The following is a 9,961-nucleotide window of genomic DNA, read 5'->3' as shown; positions in this document are numbered from 1 at the left end:
GACTTCCAGTTGGAGCAGAGTGAGCAGGGAGAAATCATCGCTCTTTACAGGAAGGAATTTGCCCTTGGGTAGGGACTTCTTTAGATTTGCACATTTTGAAGGTAGCTTTGGGGTGGGTGGATGGATTGCCATGACTTTTTGGAGGGGGTTTGGGGGTGGCTGGATGGGCCATCATGGGTGTCGCCTGGTTGGGGCTCCCTCTCTAGAAGAACCTCCAGCTGTCTCATCCCCCATCAGCCTCGTGGCCATGCGATCTGCTTCCCGTGCTCGGTGAGCCGCTCATGAAGTTGGAGAGAGAGAGGCCTCGGCCAGCAGGCTGTTCGGTCTGTCGGCCAGTCGCTTGTTTAGACTGGGCGGTTTTAACAGCAAGGACTCTGGGCGTGCGCTTTGTTCCAACCCCCAGTTCTCTGCTAGGTCCAGGCTGCTATTTTCCTTTTTTCTTGCCCTTTCGGAAGCTGTTGTGGCTGTAATTATAGTTGTCAGGAAGTAGGCCATGGGCTTCTGGGTAAAGGACTGTTCCTGACTTTGTCCTTTTGTGTTGGATGGGGCGAGGCTAAGGCTGAGCAGGGCACAGTGGCATTTGGGACACTCGTGTGGGCTCACAGGACGCGGGCCTTTCAGCCCGGCCAGGGCAGTGCCTGGTCCCTGGGGAGCAGCAGGGACCGCGAGGATCACCACGTCCCGTGCCACGGTCGTGCCTTGCCACGCCCCTCGGGTGCCAGCCCCGGTCCCGGCCGCAGCTCTGCACAGGCCGGGGGTGGCGGTGCGGAGGGAGGCCCTGCAGAGAGGCCTGCCCCCGGGCGGCTGCTCGAGGCGTATTTGCTGGTGTGTGTCCAGACCAGTTCCAGCATCTCCCTGATCTATCGTCACCTGTGCCATCCTGGTCGTCGAAATTCTGAGCATCACTCCTGCCTGCTCCTGCCGTGGGAGTGACGTCATTTCAGTTAAATAACAGTCTTCTCTGACATGAACGCCTTTACTTTGAACTTATTGGTTGTATAATTTGTGTTTAATTTATAAATTTGCGTAAGACCCGTATGCATAAGTAGTTTCTGTCTAGTTCTCTGTCACACGTATTAAGTGGTATCATAACAAACACGATTTGCCAACACTTTTCTTGGTAATAGCTTTATTGAGATGTAACTCACATACCATGTAATTCACCCATTTTAGAGTATACAACTCTGGTTTTGAGTATATGCTCAGCGTTGTGCAGCCATCATTACAATCAATTTCGGAACAGTTTTGTCGCCCCCGCAAAAGAATTTTTTGCTCTTCTTAGCCATCACCTCCTGATGCCCCCAGCCCCGGGCAAACACCGGTTTACTCTCTGTCTCCCCGGATTTGTCTGTTCTGGACACGTCATAGAAATGGCGTCGCACAAACCGTGGCCTTTGCATCTGGCTTCTTTGAACACTTTTCCAGGCGCATCCACGTAGCAGCTCTCGGTGCTGCATTTCTTATTATTACTAAATAATGTTCCATAGTATGGATGTGCCACGTATCATTTGTTCATTCAAACGAGTGTTGGCATTTTTTTCCTTAAAAGGGGCCCAGCCAGACCTTACTAAGTTTTAGAAAACACTTGACGTGGGTCGAGCCGTCCATGACGGGATTCTCCTTGGAAAGATAAAGCCTGCGGACAGACGTCGCCAGGAAGCGGGGGGTGGCTGCTATTGTGTATGGATTGGTGGCAAAGGCCCTGGGTTTTGGTGACATCCGAGTCTCTAAGATGTGAAGATGAGGGAGGGAGAGGGAGAGAGAGCCGTGTGAATATCTGGAGGAAGATGCCCAGACAAGAGCGGACAGTGCTGAGAGGTCCTCCCTCTGGCGGGGACGGGCTCTGTGGCTTCAGGGAGCAACAGCAAGATCAGTGTGGCTGGCAGTTCGAGAGGCCAGATGGGAACGGGGGGTGATTTCTAGGAATTCTTTCCTAGGAATCCCCCTTCAAGTGAATCTGGCCCGCAAGTGGGGAAGTGTGTGTGTCTGTCCCCGAGCCTGCACCAGACCGAGAGGTCCCTTCTGTGCCCGGAGTGCTGGTTCTGCCCACGTAGGTGTGTGTTCAGGGTACCTTGAACCCGGGGCAGAGCCGCCGGACTCAGCGGCTGCCAGCAGAGGAGGGCTGGTAGGAGGCAGCCGCTAGCGAAGGCAAACGCCGTTTGCGTTTAAAGGCGTCGCAGTGTCGCAGCTGTTCGTGCTCGAGAGTGAGGAGCGGGGTCTGCGGGGCGTCTGGATAGTGCCCAGCTCAGTGCACACCTTGCGCTGGCCCATTTAACACTCGGGGGTCCTTCCGAGGCCAGCGGCGTTCACCTGTCACGGCGGGTGTGAGGGGGCCAGTGCACGGCTGCCGCACTGACCAGCCTCTGGAGACCGTTTGCTCGTGTCCCAGCCATTGGAAATAGCTTACGCTGAGCACCCACCCCTTGTTTGATGACTTATGTGGATTAAAAAAAATGTGTATGTGATATTTATCATTTTAACTATTCATAAGTACACCTCAAATGCATCCGCAGTGCTCTGTGCCCGTCACCACTACCTACGCCCCACACCTGGTCATCATTCCCCACATAAGCCATTAACCAACAACACTTTCCCCTCAGCCCGGAGAACCCCCGCCCGCCTCTGGCTCTGGGGGTTTGCCTGTCCTGGGGCCCTCACGGCAGTGGACTCTCCACAGTGTTTGTCTGCCATCTGGCTTATGTCACTGAGCATGTGAGCATCATGTTTTCAAGAAACAGCCACGTCATGGCGTATATCAGGTTCCGTTCCTTCCTACGGCTTCTGTGACATTTTGCACTCAGCGCGTGATACAGGTGTGTGGCTGTTTCCTCTTGGGACAAAAGCAGCATGTTCTAGGACAGGGAAGCACCGCCATGGGACAAAGCACGCCGAGTCCCACGTAGCGAGGGCCCGGCTGCCAGGAGGGAACCTCTGACCCTCCCAGAAGGCCCGACTGCCACTCACGGAGCACGGTGTAGCTAAGTCAGCTCTCACGTCCTTTGTCATCGAGTTTTCGTCTTCCCAGTGATCCCATAGGAAGCAGGTATTACTCCCCGTTTTCAGGTAAGGTCGCCGAAGTGCAGCGCCTCAGCAAACTGCTGCCTTGTTAGGTCCTTGTAGGCTGTGCCGTGTGCCGTGTGCCGTGTGCCGTGTTGTGGCACGGGGCCCGGTGCACAGTGCCTCCCAAGCACGTGGTGTGGTCTGGGCGCTGTGGCCATCAGCCCATTCCAGCGACGAGGAAGCCTGCCCGAGGTCGCAGCGGGCGGTGGGACTCCGGGATGCTGGTACAGAGCCACGGCGAGGCCGACAGCGCGGTCTGCTTGCGTCCGGCCCGGCTTCGCCCGCGTCGCCCGGGCCGCTGCAGCCGCGCTCCTGGTCACGCCTCTCGTTCTGGGAACGCTGCCGGCGGCGTGCAGCGCCAGGCGCAAATAAGGCCACCATCTGATCTGTACGGTTTGAGGCTCCTGTGTCCTGTGTGGCACCCCACGTGGACCCCAGGCACCTTGGATTCAGTGTGTCGGGAACGAAGTCGTCATTGCTGCAGCCTCTCCCCATGCGCTTTGTTTCTTCCTGTGATGAGTCTCAGTGACAGGCGTCTGAGCCACACAGGGATGCAAGCGGGCAACGCCACGGTCACCTGGGACTCCTCTCTGTCACTGGCGCCCGCGTCAGCCACCCTACTGATTTGGCCTCTAACTCTTTCTCAGGTGTGTCCCCTGTCGGCCCCTGGCAGGGTAGGTCCGTGGCGTCTTCTGCACAGACGGATGCAGCAGCCCTGCAGACGGTTGCTGCGCGGCCGGCTTCCCGCCCTCCCCCTCCCTCCTGCCGCCGCCGCCTGGTTCACCTGTCCCAGGGCACGTCCGGAGGAGGGACCCGCTTAGCACTGTTTGGCGGTGATTTGTCACCTGCAGCCTGGAGTCTGAACTCTGAGCAAGGCACCCGGGTTCAGCCCAGCACCCAGGCCACGGTGACGGTCCCGCTGTCCTCAGTGCCTGCACCTGCCCTGCGGGCCACCTCTGCCTGCGAAACAGCCCGCTCTCATGTGGCCCGAGTCTGTCTCCTCCAGTGGCCTCTGCAAGCTTTTAGGCTTTCTTCCCTTCTAGAAGCTTCCTTCTAGAGACCTGTTTCTGCATGTACCACAATGTCGGTAAAGATAACAGGTAGAAGAGAGGCTCTGAGCCTCACAAACTCTGCGTCTTTCAGTGGTGCAGGAGGCCGCTGTTCCTCACTGAGCATGAGGAGTGCAGTCTCGTCTGGTTCAGTTTTGGTTGAGTGATACCAGGCCTCTTGGGGTCGGGCTGTCCCCGCCCAGAGTCTCCCAGTCAGAGTATAAGTCGACTCTGGAGTGGCGGCTCCCGGCAGGCCCTCTCGGGAAGGACCCACCAGCTGGTCGGAGCCTGGCCTTGCCCCGCCTCCCTGACACCTGCTGCCTACTGCCCGCCCCCGCTTCAAGCCTGACTGGGGTTCTCTGTTGGCTTGCACATCTGGGCTCCATTCTGCAGGGATGACACTTAAGAGTTTGGCTCCTTAAACTAAACAGCTGTCCCCTGGGAGGGGCTGGGAGGGGGTCGGTATCCAGATTGTTTATTGAAAGAGATCCTATTGATTCATTCCTGATTTTTGCTTAAATCCGTTCACAGACACCCCTGCATTTAATCGCATGGCTGGGCACTCACGGTGCCCTCGCATCTGCACAGAGGGCCGTGTGCCCACATGGCATGTCCCTCCGGCCTGACAGCAGGCCCCTTCCGCCCACCCAGCTCGCTGCCCCTGCCGGGCACGCCGCTGCCCTAACCCTCACGGTGCCCCATTGCCTGGGATTGAAATGCGGGGTTCTCGGGGGCGGCCAGGGGCCTCCCCAGTCTGGCTTCACTTGCCCGTCATTTCCCATCACTGCACAGTTCTCTGGACAAACTGAGTTTCTTCCTCTTTTTAAAAAGATAAACTGTATTTTAAAAGTTTTGGGTTCATAGAACCATCGCAGAGGTGGCACGCACGTCACCGTGTGCCACGCCCAGCTCCCCGCTTCCCACACACCGCTGTGGTGAGTTTCTCGCCTCTGGCGAGGTGACGTGGACACTGGACTACGACCCACACTTTGCATGGACCCTGCCGCTGTCCCTCCTGTCCCGCTCCGTTCCCCGTCCTGCCTAGGGCACCGTGAGACGGTGGCTCCTTTGGCTGGGGCGGCTTCTCGTCTTCCATGGTTCTCGGCGACCTCGGCAGCTCGAGGAGCACGTCGTTTTGCTCGTGGCCGGGGCTTGTCTGCCCTCCCATGCACAGAGGGGCGGTGTCCCGAGGCGGGATGGACGGGCAAGGCCTGCTTGCTGGCCTGATTTGCAAAGTGCCAGGGTCCGAGGTGCCGTGAGACGTGCTGGACAGAAGCCGGGCCGCGTGCCCCGGCCCGATAGCGGCCATGTGGCGATCAGAAAGGAGAACGTGTTTGGAGGGTTCCCAGGGCCACAGAGGTGTGGCGGTGTGATGCCTCGTTGTCAGCATCTTGTCTGCCGTTCTTGCTGTGGCAGGACGAGCAGCAGCCCGTAGTCAGGACCAAGCTGACCACCGCCGACTGTCCCTGCCTGCCCAGGGGACCAGGCTGCCATCATTTGCACATGTGCGTGTGTGTGTGTGTGCGTGCGTGTGTTTCCGGGTGGGTCTAACTGCCCACCACCGGCCCCGTCTGCCCGGGGGTCTGGGCTGCCTTGCCCGTTCAGGACCTCACCAGGAACGGCCTCTGGTGTCCGGTGAGCGGAGTTCCCAGAGAAAGGCACTGTTTGTGTCGGCGAGGGTCACCCCTGCGGCCACTGCAGCCTGTCGTGCCCTGCCGCGAGCGCGCTTGGCGCTCTGCTCCGGGCTTGTCGGAACGCGATGATTCTCCTGTGCCTCCATCGCTGGAGCCGGGCCCTTGCACGGTCTCTTCATGGGCCACTTCATAAAGCTCGAGCGTGCCGTCGTCCACGTCCCCATAAGGCCTGGACCGCTCGCTTCCTTGAGACGGGGTTTTGGGTGCAGGAGCAGCCCTCGCATTTGTCACAGGGCAAGGGCCCAGCTCTGGCAAACGCTGGGGATGGCCAAATTGTTTCCAGCTTTGGCACAAGAGAGCGGTCGGCCGGCCACTCTTAAGTCAGGGAAAGGCGGCCGAGGTGGCACGAGCTCACGTGTGGGGTGCCGTGCGCCGCCCGTGAGAGCCGCGAGTGTGGCGTATGGAGCCGCCGGCCGGTCGCAGGGCCATTCGAGCGTCTCCCGCAAGGGCGCAGGTGCGGGTCTGCATCGCGGCGCGTGTGCTGTGCTGTTTGGATCGTGTCATTTTGCTTCCCGGGGGAAGGGGGAAGGGCGGTCTTCCCCAAGGCGGACATCCCCACTGGGAATAACTACCCGGAACTCATCACTGGCAAGTGCCGTTACGGGCAGCCACCTTCGATTAGGCTGCACTTAATCAAAACACGGACAAGGTTTAAGGGCCTCCTTGGTTCTGCTAATGATTTATCCTGGGAAGACCGGCATGTTTCTGTCAGTGCCCTGTTCTTTCTTTTTTTAACCAATACTTTCCGTGATTCGGATGCATAGGACGCGTCTCTGCGTACAGAACCAAATTTCTCACACGTGTCGAATGGGCCGTGACCGGTGTCCAGCAAACATCCGCTCAGTCAGCAAACATCGGAGCGTGGCGGGCCGTGCTCCAGGCACCGGGGCACCGACGGGCGCCGGCCTTCCCGGACTCGTGCTTGCGTGGGGAAGGCCAGTCACAGCACAGCTGTGTCACAGGCAAGGTGGGGTGGGTGGTGGTGAGGCCGCGGGGGCAGAGGCCGAGGGACCACGAGTGATGGGGGCGCTGGGGAGGGTCGGGGAGGCCTGGACGCAGACCATGTGCTGGCCCCGGGCCAGTGAGTACAGACAGAGGGGTGGAATGCGCTTTGCTCCCCTCCCCCGCCAGCGGCAGCAGGAGTGTCCTGGGGGCCCCGGGGGAGTTGGAGGGGCAGTGCCCCGTGTCCCGGAGCCCCCAGCCTGGCTAGTTCAGCGTTTCTCCTTGTTTTCTGACCCAGCTCTCATTAGGTAAATGGGAACCTAACGAGATTGGTGGAGCTTTGCTCCCGTGGTCTGTGTGGCAGAAGTCCCGTGGCTCCAGCGCCCTCCACCCTTCCCGCCCTTGGCCCGGTCTGCGCACAGAGCCTGGTACCTCGAGTCTCTTCCCACGCAGCCCTCAGCCCCTGCGGTCCGGCGCTCGCTCCCCAGCTTTTTTTGCTTGGGTGGGTGCCAGCCCTGGCTCTGTCCTCCCTGAACACGCCTGAGGACTGCAGGGCCCGGCCAGCTCTGGCAGAGTAGCGGGGAGGAGATGGGGTGCGGGCAGGGCTTGGCACAGGTCTGCTCCCAGCAGTGCGGGGCCCTCTCTGCTGCCGTGCGGGAGTGCCCGTGAGGGGGTCCTGCATTGGGCCCCCAGTGCGACTGGGCCTGGCAGAGCTGTCCCCCACTCTCGGCCCCTGTGTGACTTCCTCCCAGCGTTCTGCGTGCCCGCAGCGCTGGTACGGCTCCCACAACAGCAGACGGGCTGGAAGGGACCCCTGTGTCTCGAGGCTCTGTCTGCCCCATCCCTCTGCCCCAGGCGGCCTGCTGTCTTTTTCCAGCCGTCCCACAGGGAGGCTTCTGCAGACCACATTCCGTGCAGAGCCTGGGGGCGGCCCCTGCTGGGGCTCTGTGTCCCCTGCACAACCCCCGTCCTGCTGCAGGCCGCCTCCCAGGTGCCCCCCAGGATTCTTAGCGTGTGTTCTTTGCTTGACTGAGTTGCTTGAGGATCTGTGTTTGGGCCGGCTGGAGGGAGATCAGAGAATTCCAGAAATTCTTGCTGCTTTCTCTCAGACAGCGGTCTGAACGCCCCGCCCCCCCCCACCCCCTGAGAGGTAGGGGCAAGAGGGAGCCGGCACATCGACCCTGTAATCGACCTCTGTGTTTGTCATTGACTTTAGATCCGTCTGATCAAGATGACTTCCTGGCCCGTTAATATTAATAACGATGGTGATAGTTGTCACTGTAACTGCGCCATTCATTCATCCTGGGCAGGACCCCGCTCACTGAGAACGGGATTTCAAGGCCGGGCGCCTGCCTGGGTTCTGGGTTCTGGGTTCCATGTGTGTGCATGCATGCATGTGTGTGTGTGTGTGTGTTTGTGTGTGTGAGAATCTCTGCAAGTTCACCTGCACTTGGAGTGAGCACCGATAAACCCCTGGCCTTAAAAGCCGGCCCAGCTTAATGTGCCAGAGTACAGTTGAATGGACAGGTTTTAACGTTTATGAAATTTGTGGCTAAATCACATAATTCTAGGTTTCAGGACAATTGCAGTAGATGGTCCTAATTGCTTGATTTGCCCACTTAAAATTAAGAACTGTGACTTCTCTATGCAAATGAATGTTAAGTGGGATGCAAATTACGGCTTCTGTCCTGGAGTCCAGAGGGTGGCCGATGCAGTTGGCTGGGAGTAGGGGACAGTGGCCAAGGTGGAAGCCAGCTGGCGCTGGGCATGTCACCACGTGGGATCTTAGGGAACCTGCTTCATGTCCTCGGCTTCGGTTCTTCCATCTGTGACTCGGGAGGAACACTCGGCCCCCCGCCACCCCTTCTCAGTGCTGCCCCGTCTGGGAGAAGTTGGGGTACGTCTAGGGTGAGTTGGGGAGCTGCGGTGCATGTGTGCACAGACATCCGCACGCGGAGACGTGGCGGTGTCCACCCCGGTGGCCCGTGCGGTGACACGGAAGGAACACCGACCCGTGCCACCACGTCGGCCGAGTAGTCGCTCCGGCTGCTCCAGAGAAGAGCATTCGTGAGGCAGCTGCTCATCTGCCTGTGTCGGAAGGCCAAGCGGAGGCAGAAGGGCTTTTCGGGGGTGTTGTACATGGAACTGGGGGCCCCGGAGGGGCGAGAAGGGGGCGACGTGGGCCTGGAGCTCAGAATGGGGCGGGGCCTTTATTCAGGGGGCCCTGGGAGAGGCGCGCACGAGGCATCTCCAAGCTGTTTCCACGAATGAAGACTTTGCTGTTTCCTTGCTTCATAACTGATCGGAGCTTCGACTCCTGTGGGTCGGTCAGATGTGTAAGCGGGGGACTGGCCCACTCGGGCCGCGAGCAGTTCGTTCTCCCCGACTGCACCGCAGACGGGCGGCTTGCTTCTCGCCGTCTGGAGGCTGGCCGGCCAGTCAGCGGCCCTCGGGGTGGGCTTCTGCTGCGGCCTCTCCTCCTGGCTAGTGGGCAGTGTCCTCGCCCGTCCTCCGAGGTGGGATCATGCAGTCGTTTGCTGTGCGTCCGGCAAACTCACTCAGCAGAGTGGACTCCAGGCTCGTCTGGGTCGTTGCAAGTGGCAGGGTCTCGTCTTTAAAAGTCGAGTGATGTTCCATCGTGCGTGTCACACACACGCACACACACATGCACGCGGGGATGCTGGTCACAGGGTCATTCTGTTTTTAGTTTTTTTGAAGAACCTTCATAGAGTTTTCCAGAATAGCTGCACCTATTTACATTCCCCCCAGCAGTGCACGGGGTCCCCCTTTCCACATCCTGGCCGGCACTTTTGTCCTTGTAATGGGCGAGGCGACATCTCATGAGGTTTGAACTTGCAGTCCCCGATGAGCGGTGATGTCGCGTGCCCGTCCGTGTGCCTGTTGGCCATCCGTCTGGGCTCGTCGGACAGACGTCTGGCCAGGCCCTTGCCCTTCGCCCCTGGACGACTGGGCTTTGTCTCGCCGCCCAGCGTAGGGCCCCTCGTGTGCTTCAGACATTAACCCTCGTCACGTAGCTTGAAGACGCATCTCCCAGGTCACGGGCTGCCTTTTCGTCTGTCGACGGTTTCCTTTGCTGTTCAGAAGTGTTTTAGTTTGATGTCATCCCATTTGTTTATTTTTTGCTTTTGTTGCCTAAGCCTTCGGTGTCGTATCCCAAAAAAATCATCGCCAAGGCCAGTGTGAAGGATTTTTTCC

At 59.2% G+C, this 9,961-nt stretch overlaps 1 protein-coding gene across 1 annotated transcript in view; it reads left to right on the top strand.

The window, feature by feature from the left end:
* The window catches only part of NOS1AP (nitric oxide synthase 1 adaptor protein), a 51,837-nt gene that overhangs the window by 1,464 nt on the left and 40,412 nt on the right, over positions 1 to 9,961 (top strand).

This window comes from Pteropus alecto, unplaced genomic scaffold (genome assembly GCF_000325575.1).
Source record: "Pteropus alecto unplaced genomic scaffold, ASM32557v1 scaffold101, whole genome shotgun sequence".
NCBI lineage: Eukaryota > Metazoa > Chordata > Mammalia > Chiroptera > Pteropodidae > Pteropus > Pteropus alecto.
This window is presented reverse-complemented; position numbering and strand designations above follow the sequence as displayed.